This window comes from Macrotis lagotis, chromosome 5 (genome assembly GCF_037893015.1).
Source record: "Macrotis lagotis isolate mMagLag1 chromosome 5, bilby.v1.9.chrom.fasta, whole genome shotgun sequence".
In the NCBI taxonomy this organism is placed as follows: Eukaryota; Metazoa; Chordata; class Mammalia; order Peramelemorphia; family Peramelidae; genus Macrotis; species Macrotis lagotis.
Genome location: NC_133662.1, coordinates 229,253,764 through 229,270,167, shown reverse-complemented (window position 1 = coordinate 229,270,167; position 16,404 = coordinate 229,253,764). Strand labels below are relative to the sequence as shown.

Here is a 16,404-nt window from a genome sequence, read left to right as displayed (position 1 = left end):
AGTATGATGTTCTTGAAATTTTTCAGTTTGGATTTTCTTCTAGGAGATGACAAATGGATTCTATTTCTACTTTGTCCTCTGGATGAAAGAGATCTGGGAAGTTTCAAGATTTTTTGAAATGGGGTAGCTAGGTGGCGCAGTGGATAGAGCACAGCACTGCAATCAAGAGGACATGAGTTCAAATCAGACCTCAGACATTTAATAATTACTTAGTTGTATGACCTTGGGCAAGTCACTTAACCCCATTGCCTTAAATAAAAAAAACAACTAGGAAAGGAATCAAAAAAAGTAACCACTCAAAAAGATTTCTTGAAATAAAATGCTTAGGTTTTTTTTTTTTTGGCAATGTATGACAGTCCAGTGATTCCTAAATATTTTTCTCCTTGATCTGTTTTTCAGGTCATTTGTTCTTGCTGTGAAAGGCTTACATTTTCTTCCTCCCCCCCCCCCCCAATCTTTTGGTTGTTTTTGTTGAAGCATGCAGTCATTGACTTCTATTGGTTCATTCAAATTTTCAAGGACTTTGATGCTTGGGTAAAGTTTTGTGCCTCTTTGCCAAACTGTTAATTTTCTTTTTATTCTATTTGTTTCTTATTTGTCTAATTTCTTTCTCAAGCATTCTCATTTTATTTATAAAAACATTTTAAATGTATGTACAAAGAATCCAAGTTTGTTCCCAGGCCATTTCTTTCTGTAAGGCTTTGCTTCAAGATGTTTTGGGACCACTCTTTTCTTCTGTGTCATGTCTCAAGTTTCCCTGTCACCATAATGGAGGGATTGGGCTGATCCTGTTCCAGTTTTCTTGGGGGTAATGAATATTTATTATTTCAGAATCACAGGGACCACTCAGTCTGGGGACCTGCAAGCTTTCAGCACTCAGAAAGTAGTCTAGGGCAAAGTTCAAGTGCTACCCTTCCCCTAGTCTGAGTTCTATAAGTTACTGACTGGGTTACAGTCTAAGCAACAGCTGAATGCTGCTGGTCTCAGCCCATATCAACCAATTGTATCTAAGTGATAAAATTATAGACTCCTCAATGGTCAAGATTTTCTGGCTCTGGTTGGCTTGGCTAGAAGCTGAAATTGAGATTGTGTTTGCTCCTGGAGGTCTTAGCCATCTCACTGCTAACTTGCTTCTGAACTTCCTATCTTAATACATAGCACAGATCTTCCCTCCTGGGAAGGGATTACCCAACCTTCTCCTTCCAATTAAAGGTCTCCTTTTCATCCTGTCCTAAAATTGTGACCTGAAACTGGGTACTGGGTCACAAAGCCATCACAGCACCTTAGCATAGGTCTGGGCACAGCCTCTCTCACTAGGCACTCAAGTCCCCTGTATATGGTATGCTCCTGGCCTGACCCTTCCTCAGTGTCCAAAGACCTCCATGTCTGTTCCCCCCTCTAACCACAATCTGAACAGATGACTATTCTTGGTAGTAAGCCTCCCCTTTTCTTTCCTTAACCCCTTACAATAAAGCTTCTAATGATATAATAAAGTTACTAATGATCTCTCAGTAGCTAAATCCAATCGTCTTTTTTTCAATTCTCCTCTTTAACCTTTCTGTAGTCTTTGACACTAATTGATCACTCTCACCTTGATACTCTTCTCTCTAGGTTTGGGACATCATTCTCTCATGTTTTCTTCCTACTAGATTGATCCTTCTGTCTCCTTTATTGGATATAGATTACAACCTCTAAGAAAAGAAATTTCTCAGGATTTTTTCCTAGGCCCTCTCCTCTTACCTCAATCTCTCTACAAACTTCCCATCTCACATCTTCAACTCCCTTTCGGATATCTCAAAGAGATAACCAGTAGCCATCTTAAACGCAGGATTGTCCAAAACAGAATTCATTATCTTCCCCCTATCATCCCACCACCACCACCACCACTTTCCCTGCTACTAAGGTAGAGAGCAACAACCAACCTTCTAATCCTTCAAGAGTTATAACCCAGGGGGCAGCTAGGTGGCGGTAGATAAAGCACTGGCCCTGGAGTCAGGAGTACCTGGGTTCAAATTCGACCTCAAACACTTAATAATTACCTAGCTGTGTGGCCTTGGGCAAACCACTTAACCCCATTTGGCTTGCAAAAAAAAAAAAAAAAGAAGTTATAATCCAGGAGTCATCTTGGACTCTTCACTATCTCTTACCACACCCCACTCTACACCCCCATATTTAAGGTCTATCCCTTTCACTTTTTTTTTAGGTTTTTGCAAGGCAAATGGGGTTAAGTGGCTTGCCCAAGGCCACACAGCTAGGTAATTATTAAGTGTCTGAGGTGGATTTGAACCCAGGTACTCCTGACTCCAAGGCCAGTGCTCTATCCAACTGCGCCACCTAGCCACCCCAAGATTTCTTTTTTTAAAAATTTTATTTATTTAAGGCAATGAGGCTAAGTGACTTGCCCAGGGTCACACAGCTAGTAATTAAGTCTCTGAGGTCAGATTTGAACTCAGGTTCTCCTGACTCTAAGAGCCAGTGCTCTATCTACTGTGCCACCTAGCTGCCCCTCATTTAAGATTTCTTAAAATATTATCTAGGCTTTAGAAAAAAAATCATGGTTTTTCAATGATTCTCAAATCATTGTTTTTTTTTTTATATTTTCCAGGTCTGCTTTTTTAGTATTAGATATCTTACATTTTCTCTATTACTTCAATCTTTTGTCTCCACTATTATGTTACTTGTTCTTTCATAGAATCATTGATTTGTTTGGTCTATTCTAGTTTTCAGGAAATCCCATTTTTGGGGTAAGATTTGCTACTTTCTCTTCTAAGCTACTTATTTTCTTTCAGTTCTTTTCTTGGGGGCTTTTATTTCACTAAATACCTTGCATCTCAGGACAGATCCCTGAACCTAAACTGTTCATAGTGTACCATGCTGGTTACTGCTGCTAGTCAGTCTCTAAGGCAGGGATGGTCCAACCTTAGCCCTCATGGACTGCAAAGCCTAAGAAAAACCATCCAGGGTCTGTTACAGAATTCAGTATTCATTCATGAATACAGTACGACCCATATTACCAACAAGAGAGAGACTGGGAGCTGCAGGAATAGGCCCAGAGGGCTACTGTTACCAGAGGCTACAATTTGGGCATACCTACTCTAGGGGCTTCCAAGTTCCCTTCTCTCGGGTTTTCTCCAAAGAAAAGTCCTCAATTCTTGCTGCCTTCAATTGTAGACTCTTGTATCCTACATAGTGCAGTATAGCTGGGACACAGAAGTGGTGGGTGTGCTGTAAGTATAAATGCACCTGTCTGTTCTTCTTACATGTAGGCTGCTGACTGACTTTTGTGCAGTTTTGTACTATAAGAGATCACTTATGGATGTTTAAATTATTCAATTTGGTCTCAACTTTAGAGCTTTTCTGCAGTAGGTATTTGGGAGTTGGAGAGTCTGCATGAATCTCTTTTAGATGAACATCTTTGCCAGAAGTTTTGAGCCAGCTATTTCTTTTCCTTTTTTTAGGTTTTTGCAAGGCAGATGGGGTTAAGTGGCTTGCTCAGGGCCACACAGCTAGGTAATTATTAAGTGTCTGAGACTGGATTTGAACCCAAGTACTCCTGACTCCAGGGCTGGTGGTTTATCCACTGCGCCACCTAGCCACCCCTCTTTTCCTTTTTTTAAATTTATTTTTATTTATTTAAGGCAATGGAGTTAAGTGACTTGCCCAACATCACACAGCTAAACAATTATTAAGTGCTAGGTCACATTTGAACTCAGGTCTTCCTGACTCCAGGGCGGGTGCTCTACCCACTGTGCCATCTAGCTGCCCCTAAAGTCGGCTAATTCTAAGAACACAATTAGCTTCAGACTCCTCCCTCTCGCTAATTAAAGGAAGAAGCCAACTCTAGGGATCCCCAACATCTCCTTATGCTCCTATTTTTCCTTTCAGGATTCTGTTGCTAGTCAAGACCTTTGGTCCTGACCTCTCATTGCTTCCTGGAAGAGCTGACTCATCCATTGTTCTGGATAGACTTTTAATTGCTTCTTATTGCTGCCATTTTGTTTACAGATGGTGAGTCTAGGCTTAAGTAATGGCTAGGTACAGAGCCAGATTCTTCCTCTTCCATTCTCTATCTTGTCATAGAGCAATCTGTGATATCCCCTTGGGTCTATACTGACTCCTTTACTTTTTAAGCTGTTTTTGTCTCTTACCTACAAGCTGAAGTTTGGAGAATAAGCCATAAGCTTTATAGACAAGCTGAGCTGAGGCACAGAGGGATAGCTGATTAGTTCTTTCTTAAGGCTGAATAATATTAATTTGTGCATTAGTGGCACACAGTTGATTTTCAGAGTGTAGTTTCTTCTGAAAAAACTACAATACAGATAACTTTACACTCTTGAAATCTTTTAGAATTTTGATCAGTTCATTCAGCAAACCAAATTCTTCAACACCCCTGCAAGCAAATACTTTTCTTCTATGTCTCCATCCTTTTCAGTTTTCCATAACTTCTCATGATCTCATGACATACAAAAGTATTATTCTGAGGGGAAATGTCACTAAACAAATCATGAGTCATGTTGATCTCCCAGAATGATATATGTCAAGTTTCACTGTTCCTCTGAAGGTCAATTCAAATCACACTGTAAAACTGTATCATATTACTTTGCATTAGACACATTTTGATCTTTTAACCAGGGATATCAAGAGGAAGAATCAGTATAGGAATACAGAATGATCTAGGACTCCTTGGTCCATGCTCCAGGATAGCTAAGGCAGCTCCAGAATCAGCTTATGGTCATGATAGGTTCAGATTTATCTTCCTTTATATGAATAGATCTACTAAATAATATTAATCTGCTCAAAACCCTTCAGTAATTTCTTATTGTCTATCCAATTTAATTCAACAAACATTTATTAAATACCTACTACGTATAAACCATTTATAAGGACTGAGACAAAACAAAAGGAGCATACATTCTACCAGAGAAGCAACATTTTAAATAGTTATGGAAACACAATATAATATGAGGGGGTGAGGGTGGGAATGCTAACAACCAAGTGATCTGGATACAATTATAAAACAAAGTAGAGATAACCTTTAAAAGATGTTAAGCATTGTAAGAAACACAGGTGAAGGAGGCAATACATTTAAAGCTTTTGGGACAGCCTTAGAAAGGCAGAGGGATGGAATGTAGAGAGTAAAGGAACAACAAATAAGCTTGTTTGGCTGGTACATAAAAATAAATGAAAAAGAGTAACATAATATAACTCTAGAAAAATAGACTGAATCATTTTTCAAATATATAGAGAACTAAATCAAGTTTATGAAAATAAGGGGTAGCTATGTGGCACAGTGGAAAGAGCACCAGCCCTGGAGTCAGGAGTACCTGAGTTCAAATCCGGCCTCATTCACTTAATAATTACCTAGCTGTGTGGCCCTGGGCTAGTCACTTAACCCCGTTTGCCTTGCAAAAACCTAAAAATAAATTATAAAAAGAGCCATTCTCCAGTTAATAAATGGCCAAAGTATATGAACAGGCAGTTTTCAGATAAGGTAATCAAAGTTCATATCTGTAGTCATGATGCTCTAAGTCATTACTGCTTAGAGAAATGCAAATTAAAACAACTTTGAGGTACTACTAACCCTTACCTATCAGAGACTGGCTAATATGACAGAAAAAAGAATGACCAATGCTGGAGGGGATGTAGGTAAAACTGAGATACTAATACATCATTGGTTGAGTTGTGAACAAATTCAACCATTCGCAATTTGAAACTATATCCAAAAGGCTAGAAAACTGCAGACTCTTTGAACCAGCGATACCACTACAAGTTCTATAGAAAAAGATAAGAAACCAAAAAAGAAAAAAGATCTGTGCAAAAATATTTATAGAAGCTCTTTTAATGGTAGCAAAGTATTTAAAATGGAAAGGATGCCTATCAACTGGGGAATGGCTAAACAAATTGTGGCAGATGATTGTGATAGAATATTACTGTACTATAAGAGATGATAAGCAGAATGCTCTCAGAAAAACCTGGAAAGACTTACATGAACTGATTCAAAGTGAAGTGAGCAAAAATCAGAAGAACACAAAAGCAATACTGTATGATGATCAATTGTGAATGACACAGTTCTTCTCAGTAATACATTGATCCAAGACAACTCCAAAGGACAGATGATGAAAAAAGCTAACTATAAAGAAAGAATAGATGGAATCTGAATACAGACTGAAGCATACTTTTTTTTAGGTTTTTTTTTTTGCAAGGCAATGGGATTAAGTCGTTTGCCCAAGGCCACACAACCAGGTAATTATTAAGTGTCTGAGGCTGGATTTGAACTCAGGTACTCCTGTCTCCAGGGCTGGTGCTATATATCCACTGCGCCACCTAGCCGCCCCTAGCATATGTTTTTTTAACTTTATTTTTCTTGTGTTTTTTTTGGCCTGTGTTTTCTTTCGCAACATAACTAATATGGAAATACTAAATATGAGCAATTGCTTTCCTTTTCAGGGAGGGAGGGAGAAAATTTTCAACTAAAAATTTTTAAAAAACAAATGTCAAAAACTGCTTTTACAAGTAATTGGGGGGAAAAATAAGACATTAAATAAAAAAGTAGGCTGGACTTAACAAGTGATCAACTAATGCAAGAATTCCAGAGGACAGAGTAAAGAATGGTACATATGATAGACTAAATATGCAGGAGACACAAGAAGGCTTTATTTTTTTTTTTCCAAGGTGACATTGGGGGGTAGGGGAGACAAATGCTTGTTAATAAAAAAAAATTAAGGATTTTAAAAATTCTTAATTTTAAAAAATAAAATCAAAGGTAGACTGGAATTTACAGGTGAATGGCTTTAAATATGCCAAGTTGAAAGTTTGTATTTTATCTTAGAGATAGTGGATAACTTCTTTAAAAGGTAATGACAACATAGTGGATAAAGCACTGGCCCTGGAGTCAGGAGTACCTGGGTTGAAGTCCGGCCTCAGACACTTAATACCTAGCTGCGTGGCCTTGGGCAAGCCACTTAACCCCATTTGCCTTGCAAAAAAAAAAAAAAAAAAAAACCTTAAAAAAAGGTAATGACAAGGTCAGAACTATGTTTTATGAAGAAAATTTTGGCAGGTATATGAAAGATGGAATGCAAAGATTGGAAGCAGAGGGACCAGTTAGGAGACTTTTGTTAACAGAACAAGTAAAAGATAAGTGCAAGAATCTAGGGAATGAGTGAAGGTTACAGATACAAGATTGTTGTGGCTATATAATCAACAAACTTAAACAACTGACTGGATATGGGCAGACCTCAAAGTTGCAAACATGGATAATGTTATCCTTTGTCAACATAGGGAAATGTGAAGACAAGGTGGGGTCTAATGACTTTCATTTTGGACATGTTGAATTTGAGAAGTCTATTGACTTTCCACATGAAGATGGTGATCAGCAATTGGTGATACAGGGACAGACTGTAGAAAACAGGATTTGGCTTTGAATATAAGAGGAGAGTCAGTTAAGAGGATAGGTAATTGACCATAAGGGTACTTATCAAATCACTAGAGGGGGTGAGGAGGAAGGGATTCAAGAAAATAATCCAAGACAAAACTGAGGGATACCTCCTTGGAGATGCTCATTCTCCTCTATTAGGAGCATGAGGAAGTCATTTGGCAAAAAGAAGAGGATAAGCAGAGTATGACCCCTTATAGTGAGTTGGTAAACAGTTGGTAAAAAGAATTAAAAACTGTACTGGCATAAGAAGGATAAGGTGACTATACCAGAATAGGGTCAAAATGGGTACAGGATTTAGACATAAAGTGTGATACTAGACACAAGAGATCAAGAAATAAATACTCTTATCTGTCAGAAAGAGGAGAAATTTATTTCCAAATAAGAGATATAGAAGATTATTTTATTTAGGATTTTTTGCATCTATATTCATCAGGGAGATAGGTCTATAATGTTCTTTCTCTGTTTTAACTCTTCCTGGTTTAGGTAACAGTACCATATTGGTTTCATAGAAAGAGTTAGGCAGAGTTCCATCTTTCCCTATTTTTCCAAAGAGTTTATATAGGATTGGAACCAATTGTTCCTTAAATGTTTGGTACAATTCACTTGTGAATCCATCAGGCCCTGGAGATTTTTTTTTAGGGAGTTCAGTAATGGCTTGTTGAATTTCCTTTTCTGAGATAGGGTTGTTTAGGTATTTAATCTCTTCTTCATTTAACCTGGGCAACTTATATTTTTGTAAATATTCATCCATTTCACTTAGATTATATTTATTGGCATAGAGTTGGGCAAAATAATTTCGAATTATTACTTTAATTTCCTCCTCATTGGTGGTTAAGTTCACCTTTTTCATTTATGATACTAGCTATTTGGTTTTCTTCTTTTTTTTTAATCAAATTGACCAGAGGTTTATCAATTTTATTGGTTTTTTCATAATACCAACTTTTGGTTTTATTTATGAATTCAATAGTTTTTTTGATTTCAATTTTATTAATTTCTCCTTTAATTTTTAGAATTTCTAATTTGGTACTTAATTGGGGATTTTTGATTTGTTCTTTCTCTAATTTTTTTAGTTGCATGTTTTAGTTCATTGATTTCCTCTTTCTCCAATTTATTCATATAAGCATTTAGAGCTAGAATATATCCCCTCAGAGTTGCTTTGAATGAATCCGATAGCTTTTGGTATATTGTTTCATTATTATCATTATCTAGGATAAAATGGTTAATTCTTTCTATAATTTGTTTTTTGGTCCACTCATTTTTTAAAATGAGGTTATTCAGTTTCCAATTTGTTCTGGGTCTATATCTCCTTGGCCCAGTATTGCATATGACTTTATTGCATTGTGATCTGAGAAAGATGTATTCACTATTTCTGCCTTTCTGCAGTTGATCATTAGGTTTTTATGTCCTAGTACGTGGTCAATTTTTGTATAAGTTCCATGTACCGCAGAGAAAAAGGTATATTCCTTTCTATCCCCATTCAGTTTCCTCCATAAATCTACCATATCTAATTTTTCTAACAATCTATTTACCTCCCTAATTTCTTTCTTGTTTGATATAGAAGATTATCAACTACAAAATGAATTTTGATTATACTAAAATTAAAAGGGTTTTGCACTAATAAAGTCAATGCAAGTCAAGATTAGAAGGAAAACAGAAAGTTGGGAAAAATTTTTCACAGCTAGTGTTTCTGATAAAGAACTCATTTCTTTTTTTTAAGCAGGTTAATTTTTTTAAAGATTTTATTTATTTTGAGTTTTACAATTTTTTCCCTAATCTTACTTCCCTCCCCCACCCCTCACAGAAGGCAATTTGCCAGTCTTTACATTGTTTCCATGGTATACAGTGATCCAAACTGAATATGATGAGAGAGATATCAGGTCCTTAAGGAAGAAACATAAAGTAAAAGAGATAGCAAGATCAAACAATAAGATACCAATTTTTTTTCCCTAAATTAAAGATAATAGTCCGTGGTCTTTGTTCAAACTCCTCAGTTCTTTCTCTGGATACAGATGGTATTCTCCAATGCAGATAGCCCCAATTGTACCTGACTGTTGCACTGATGGAATGCGCAAGTCTATTAAGGTTAATCATCACCCCATGTTGCTGTTAAGGGTGTACAATGATTTTTGGTTCTGCTCATCTCACTCAGCATCAGTTCATGCAAATCCCCCTCCAGGCTTCCCTGAATTCTCATCCCTCCTGGTTTCTAATAGAACAATAGTGTTCCATGACATATATATATACACACCACAGTTTGCTAAGTCATTCCTCAAATGAAGGATATTTACTTGATTTCCAATTCTTTGCCACCACAACCAGGGCTGCTATGAATATTTTTGTACAAGTGATGTTTTTACCCTTTTTCATCATCTCTTCAGGGTATAGGACCAGTAGTAGTATTGCTGGATCAAAGGGTATGCACATTTTTGTTGTCCTTTGGGCATAGTTCCAGACTGCAGATGAACAATGTATTAGTGTCCCAGATTTCCCACAACCCTTCCAAAAATGATCATTATCCTTTCTGATCATATTGGCCAGTCTGAGAGATGTGAGGGGGTACCTCAGAGATGCTTTAATTTGCATTTCTCTAATAATTAATGATTTAGAGAAATTTTTCATATGACTATGGATGGCTTTGATCTCCTCATCTGTAAATTGACTTTACATATCCTTTGACAATTTGTCAATTGGGGAATGGCTTTTTTTTTATTGACTCAGTTCTCTGTATATTTTAGAAATGAGTCCTTTGTCAGAAATACTACTTGTTCAGTGTTTTTTGTAAATAGTAAAAAATTAAAAAAGACAAGTAAAACACTTGAACACACAGAACAGAGAAATATGCTTAGTATAGGTTTTGCAGCAACAACTTGAATACCAGACCATTGTAATTGTCTGCAGTTTTTCTTTTGAAATTTGAGAAATGATAAAAATCAAACAAGTGATCAATTTTGCATGGTTAGAATAGAGAGCCATGTAAATGCTATGTCTTTGGATCTTTATTTCATAGTTTGTGCTTGTATTTGTGCTCACATGGATACTTATTAGGAAAAAAAGCTTTGAGGCTGTGGTTCAGAGCAGGCTGCACATTGAGAGCATTAGATCTTCAATCATAAACCGTTTATAATTAGACTTTTTCCCCCTTGCAGATCAGGTCAGGCTTTGATTAGTTCTCCATCACACTTGAATAACTCTTAAGAAGGATAGGTGATGGCTGGTTACAAACATTTGAAAGAGCTTTCTGACATATTTGGAGAATAAAAAACTAGCCTTTTAATTTTGGTCAAGTGTGTTATGCTTCTGTTTAAAACCTCTCCACAGTAAGCACAGCCTATGTTAGCCCCAAACCTTGACTGGAGATATTTCAAAAACAGTCAAAAACACTAGGTATTTCTCTAAGGTGTCTAGGTTTTGAAAGAAAATAAACTGAACATGAGAGCTTAGGGAGTCATTCCATTCTAAAAGTATTTGGTCCTGTTTTGGAACAATCCCCCATCTGTATATGTGTGAAATGTCCTTTACTACCCCTCATTACTACAAGGGTCAGGTTTGCCATCTGAAAAAAGATCTTTACTTTTTTTTTCTTTTGTATTTTGATAAACAATGAAGAAGCTGGAGTTGTCAAACTATCTCAGGAAAAACTTAGAACTGGCTTATTTGATGATGTGGAAACTTACTGCTTTCAATACACAATTAGTAATTAACTGTTTTGTATACTTGTTTTCAGTTTTCATTTTTAGAAACGAGCACTGTAATTTTTTTTTTTTTTAGGTTTTTGGAAGGCAAATGGGGTTAAGTGGCTTGCCCAAGGGCACACAGCTAGGTAATTATAAGTGTCTGAGGCTGGATTTGAACTCAGGTACTCCTGACTCCAGGGCTGGTGCTCTATCTACTGCGCCACCTAGCTGCCCCCCTGTAATTAAAGTTATTAGAATAAAATCTCTGAACTATTAAAAAAAAGAAAAAAATAAATACTAGTTGTAAAGATTGTTTCCCAGTTTACTACATTTCTTTTGATCTTGGTTACAGTGGTTCTGTCTGTGCAAAAGCTTTTTAATTTAATGTAATCAAAATCATCTAGTTTGTTTTTAGTGAAATTCTCCATCTCTTCCTTGGTCATAAACTGCTTCCCTTTCCATAGATCTGACGGGTAAACTACTGCTTGATCTTCTATTTTGCTTATAATATTGTTTTTTATGTCTAAATCCTGTATCCATTTGGATCTTCTCTTGGTATAGGGTGTGAGGTATTGGTCTAATCTAAGTTTCTTCCATACTAACTTCCAATTTTCCTAGCTGTTTTTATCAAAGAGAGAGTTTTAATCCCAATAGCTGGACTCTGGGTTTATCAAACAGCAGATTACTATAATCATTTCCTGCTATTGTACCTAGTCTATTCCACTGGTCCACCACTCTATTTCTTAACCAATACCAGACAGTTTTGATGACTGATGCTTTATAATATAATTTTTGATCTCGTAGGGCTAAGCCACCTTCTTTTGCACTTTTTTTCATTGAATCCTTGGACATTCTTGACTTATCCATATGAATTATCTTACCACTTTTTCTAACTCATTAAAGTAATTTTTTGGAATTTTGATTGGTAGGGCACTAAACAGGTAGTTTAGTTTTGGTAGAATTGTCATTTTTATTATATTAGCTCTACCTATCCATGAGCAGTTGATGTTTGCCCGGGTATTTAAATCTGATTTAATTTGTGTGAAAAGTGTTTTGTAATTATTTTCAAAAACTTTCTCAGTCTGACTTGGTAAATAGACTCCCAGGTATTTTTATTGTATAAGGTTACTTTGTTTTTTTTTCTGATTTTCAAAAAGTTTGTCAATATTTATTTATTTTTATTTTTGTACAAATGAAGCTTTTTTAATACATTACTAAAATAGTCTTGTTTGAGAGTAAACATAATACCCCCTCCCCAAAAAAAGATAGATCCTCAAGAGCAATAAAGTAAAGAGGAAAAAATTAAAATTAAAATTAAAAAATAATAATAATGGGGCAGAGCTAGGTGACGCAGTGGATGGAGCAACTGCCTTGGAGTCAGGAGCACCCGAGCTCAAATCCAGCTCCAGACACCCAACCATCACCCAGCTGTGTGACCCTGGGCAAGCCACCCAATCCCACTGCCCTGTGAAAACCAAAAAAATAATAATAATAAAATAATAATAATAATGGGGGGGCAGGTGGCACAGTGGACAGAGCACCAGCCCTGGAGTCAGGAGCACCTAGGTTCAAATCCAGCCTCGGACACCCAACAATCACCCAGCTATGCAGCCCTAGGCAAGCCATAGAACCCCATTTGCCCTGCAACCCCTCCAAAATATAATAATAAAAAATATTCTTCTGTCTGTGTTCCAACACCACCAGTTCTGTGGCAGGTGGATCACATTCTTTATAAGTCCATCACAAAAGCTACTTCTATATTTTTCCACTGTTGCCATTACTAATGGCAACTCCCTCCATTCTTACTTCCCCACTACCATATACTATATTTTCTCTCTCTTTTCACTCTGTCCTTTTTTTTTTTTTGCTAGGCAATGGGGTTAAGTGGGTTGCCCAAGGCCACACAGCTAGGTAATTATTAAATGTCTGAGGCCAGATTTGAACCCAGGTACTCCTGACTCCAGGGCTGGTGCTTTATCCACTGCGTCACCTAGCTGCCCCTCTGTCCTTCTTCTTAAATATGCTGTAGGGTAGCTGAGTGGCACAGCAGACAGATCACCAGCCCTGGGGGCAAGAGGCCCCAAGCCCACATACCACCCCTAAGGCCCAGCAACCACCCGGTCCTGTAGTCCCGGACAGGCCATCCAATCCCAGCCCCTTGCAAGAAGTAAAAAAGAAAATGTGTTATATCTGACTACTCTCCCCCACAGTCTACCCTTCCCCTTTCTCTCTTCTCTCCTTAGTCTAGATGTCTATACCCCATTGAGTGTGTGTGTGTGTGTATACATACACACACACATACATACATATATATGTATATATATGCTGTTTCCTCTCCAAGGCACCTCTGATGACAGCAAAAGTTCCCTCTATTCCCCCTCACCTTCCCCCCCTTCCATATCATTGCAATAAGCTCATTATAATAAAAAAATTATTTGAAATATCTTAGCCTATTCCACCTCTCCTTTCTCTTATTCCCATTACATTTCCCTTTTAGCCATTGACTCCATTTTTACAATATATTATATCTTCAAATTCAGCTCTCTCCTGTGCTTCATCTATAAAAGCTCCTTTTACCTGCTCTATTAAATGAGAAGCTTCTTATGAGTATTGTCAGTATCATTTTTCTATGCAGGAATACATGTAGTTCATTATCATTAAGTCTTGAAGTTACTTTGAATGGGATTTCTCTTTCTAGCTCTACCTGCTGTATCTTGCTAGTCATATATAGAAAAGTCGAGGATTTGTGAGGGTTTATTTTATATCTTGCAACTTTGCTAAAGTTGCTAATCGTTTTTCAGTAGTTTTTTGGATGATTTCTTGGGATTCTCTAGGTATACCATCATGTCATCTGTAAAGAGTGAGAGTTTTATCTCTTCCTTCCCAATTCTAATTCCTTCAATTTCTTTTTCTTATTGCTGAGGCTAACATTTCTAATATGATATTGAATAGGACTGGTGATAATGGGCATCCATGTTTTACCCTTGATCTTATTGGGAATGAATGCCTCTAGCTAAAGAATTCATTTCTTAGTTTTTTTAGTTTTTAGTTTTTTGTTTTTGCAAGGCAATGGGGTTAAGTGGCTTGCCTAAGACCACACAGCTAGGTGATTATTAAGTGTCTGAGGCCAGATTTGAACTCAGATACTCCTGACTCCAGGGCTGGTGCTCTATCCACTGCGCCACCTAGCTGCCCCCTCATTTCTAAAATATATAGAGAACAGAATCAAGTCTAATAGATTACAAGTCATTCCAAAGGTTAAAGTATATGAACATGCTGTTTTCAATGAAGAAATTAAAACTACAAATAGTCATATGAAAAAAATGTTCCATGAAGGGAGTAGAACCAAGAGAACATCATACACATTAACATTATAAGTTGACCAAATATGATGGATGCAGCTCTTCTCAGCAGTTCAGAAATCTAGGACAATCCTGGGAGACCTGTTATGGACAACACCATCCACATCCAGAGGAAAACAAAGCAAAACAATCTGAACAGATACTATGTTCCTTTTTTAAACGTTTTTCTTTATGTTTTTCCTTCCTATTCCATGGCTTGCTTTCTTTACCTTTACTTCTAATCCCTCATACACAAAATGACTAATATGCAAATATGTTCAGCACAAATAAACATGGACAACTTTTACTGGACTGTTAACTATTAAGGAGAGGAGGGGCAGCTAGGTAGCACAGTGGATAGAGCATGAGCCCTGGAGTCAGGAGGACCTGAGTTCAAATCTGGCCTCAGACACTTAATAATCACCTAGCTGTGTGACCTTGGGCAAGTCGCTTAACCCCATTGCCTTGCAAAAAAGCTAAATTAAAAAATTATTAAGGGGAGGGGGGATGGAAAAGGAGGGCGCAAAATATGCAAGATAAATATGTAAGGAATGAATGTTGAAAAACTTCCATAACTTAATTGAAAAATAAAAGTAGGTCTCAAATACAATAAAAAAAAATCCTATTCACAAAAAAAGTTCCAAATTATTGATTAGAGAAATGCAAATTAAAACAATTCTAAGGTACCACCTCACACCTATCAAATTGGCTAAGATGACAAAAAAGGAAAATGATCAATGTTGAAGAGGATATACTGTTGGTGGAGTTAGTGGAGTTATGAACTGATCCAACCATTCTGGAGAAGAATCTGGAACTGTGACCAAAGAAAAATAAAACTGATCATACCCTTTGCCTCAGCAACACCAATACTCGGCCTATATCCAAAAGAAATTATTAAAAAACAGGAAAAGTATTACATTGAAAAGGGGAAGCTCATCAATTGGGGAATGACTAAACAATTATGGTATATGAATGTTATATGATTGTTCTATAAGAAATCATGAGAAGTCAGCCTTTAGAGAAACATGGAAAAAAATTACATGAACTGATGCTAAGTGAAGAGATCAGAACCAAAAGAACTTGGTACACATTATCAACAACATTGTGAGATGACAACGATGATGAATGAAGCTCCTCTCAGTAGATCAGAGATCAAGGACAACACTGAGAGAACTGCTGTGAACAATAACATCCACATCCAGGGGAAAAAAACACAGAATCTGAATGCAAATTACGTTCACTTTTTTAAAATGTCTCTTTTACTTTTCCTTCCTATATAATAGTTTTCTTTCTAATTCCTTTTATATAAAATGACTAATATGTAATTATATTAAACACAAATGCACAACTATTACCAGACAGTTAGCCACCATGGGGAGGGGAAAGGGAATAGAGGGTGGTAGAAAAATGTGTAATTCATAAATTTGCAAATGGATGAATGTTGCAAAACTACCAGAGCATGTAATTTGAAAAATAAAATAAAGTTTCAATTTTAAAAAAGGCAGGACTGGGGTAAAGTCACTGGTTGATCAAGAAAGATCACTGGTAACCTGAAAGAAATCAATTTTAGTCTAGTAGTGGAAACAACTACTGTTGTTTACTAAGGTAACTGTAAGGTAATGAGAAGTTAAGAAGGAGGTAGGTTAGTGGAAGCAATGAGTAAACCACATTTCTAGGATATTGGCTGTGAAGGGAGGAATGATTTGTGAAATCAGTTTGAATGGGTGAAGAAATGGCACTTGACAAGGATTCTAGGAAGTGAAGTTGAGGGGTGGCTAGGTGATGCAGTGGATACAACACCAGTCCTGAAGTCAGGAGTACCTGGGTTCAAATCCAGCCTCAGACACTTATTAATTACCTAGCTGTGTGGTCCTGGGCAAGTTACTTAACCCCATTGCCTTGCAAAAACTTAAAAAAAAAAAAAGGAAGTAAAGTTGAGAATTAAGTGAAT

The 16,404-nt window shown here is 36.9% G+C and overlaps 2 protein-coding genes across 4 annotated transcripts in view; one reads left to right on the top strand and one right to left on the bottom strand.

Annotated features, from left to right (window-relative positions):
* The window catches only part of MINDY1 (MINDY lysine 48 deubiquitinase 1), an 89,582-nt gene that overhangs the window by 41,345 nt on the left and 31,833 nt on the right, over positions 1–16,404 (top strand). The window contains exon 2 of one of the 3 annotated variants that reach the window (XM_074188767.1): positions 3,886–4,008. The exons of the other annotated variants lie outside the window; for them this stretch is intronic. The gene's annotated coding sequence lies outside the window, so the exon portion shown is untranslated. The remainder of the gene's footprint in view (positions 1–3,885; positions 4,009–16,404) is intronic. 3 annotated transcript variants of the gene reach the window in all.
* The window catches only part of PRUNE1 (prune exopolyphosphatase 1), a 64,542-nt gene that overhangs the window by 34,809 nt on the left and 13,329 nt on the right, over positions 1–16,404 (bottom strand). The gene's annotated exons all lie outside the window — the stretch shown is intronic.